Source organism: Alligator sinensis, unplaced genomic scaffold, assembly GCF_000455745.1.
Source record: "Alligator sinensis unplaced genomic scaffold, ASM45574v1 scaffold505_1, whole genome shotgun sequence".
Lineage (NCBI taxonomy): Eukaryota > Metazoa > Chordata > Crocodylia > Alligatoridae > Alligator > Alligator sinensis.
In genome coordinates this window covers 2158122-2159306 of record NW_005841940.1, presented here as the reverse complement: position 1 = coordinate 2159306, position 1185 = coordinate 2158122, and positions in this window count along the sequence as shown.

Sequence of the window (1185 nt, the reverse complement as noted above, 5' to 3'; positions counted from 1 at the left end):
CACTGCTACCCCTGCGTCTAAGGATTTTGTGACCTGTCCATAGAAGGCCACCAGGTTGGTCTGACAGGACCTGCCTCTAATGAACCCATGTTAGTTGCCCCTAAGCATAATCTCCTCTGCTGGCCCCTCACGGACATGTGCCTCTTCTCTTCCTTTAAGCCAAATGTTTTCCATATTTTTGTTTTATCTGCTATTGAGCTCAAGCTATGTCTGCTTCTCCCTCAAAGCTCAGTACATCTCTGAATTAGTCAGTCTATAAGGTGGAACTTTGTTCTGCCTGGATGTGAGGATGGGCACTTTGTGCTTGACAGTTTGTCAAACTTCTCTCTCAATTATACAGTGATCCAGTAAAAGATAGCACAAAAAAGCCTTTTCCTAAGGTCACAAGACTGAAGTCATTTCATTCTCTCAGCCCTCCCATGGCCTGCACAGAATCAGGATTTCCCTATCTAGCCCAAAACTCAGGGCAATCTTTGGGACATGAGCACAGCACCTCTGGGGATTGGCATCCTTGGGGTGAGAGCCGATGTTCTAAACTAATGACTGAAATAGCCAGTAGCTAGGAAGGACCAGGGGGTCCATGTGCTAATGGATCCTGTCTTTCCCTTGACCTGCTCCAGTTCCTTTCCACTGCACAACAGTTTGCAGGACACTTGGATGGGAGTCTTCTCCTGATTGTATACCTCCTTCTAGCCTGGCCTTTGTGACCACACACAGACAGTGCAACGTTTACCGCAATTTAGTCTAAAATAGCTTGATAAAATAGCTTCTAAGGGAAGGGATCACACGATGTGGTGCCTGCAATTACAAGACTGGACATGGTGATCCAGGAAGTCCCTTCCAGTCCTTTGTTCCATTAGCTACCCATTCACCCTTGCTAAAATCCAGCCCAGCATTTCTGCATTTCTAATTAGTGCCCATTATTCCTACTATTGTGTCTCCTATTTTAAAGCACACAGACTATTCCTCCAGCAGGCAGTGGAACTTCCCCCGTGACTATTTGCTTGTTAAGAAGATTTGATTGGGGGGGGGGGGGGGGATATTTTCATGTTGAATACACAGAAGATGTGTATTCACATCTAGTAATGATACTAGCCCTTTAACAGTTAAGTCTCATCAGTTCTGCCACTGCTTTGGAACAATACATGCAGATTTCATCCTATTATAATGTGAACTGCAGATTAT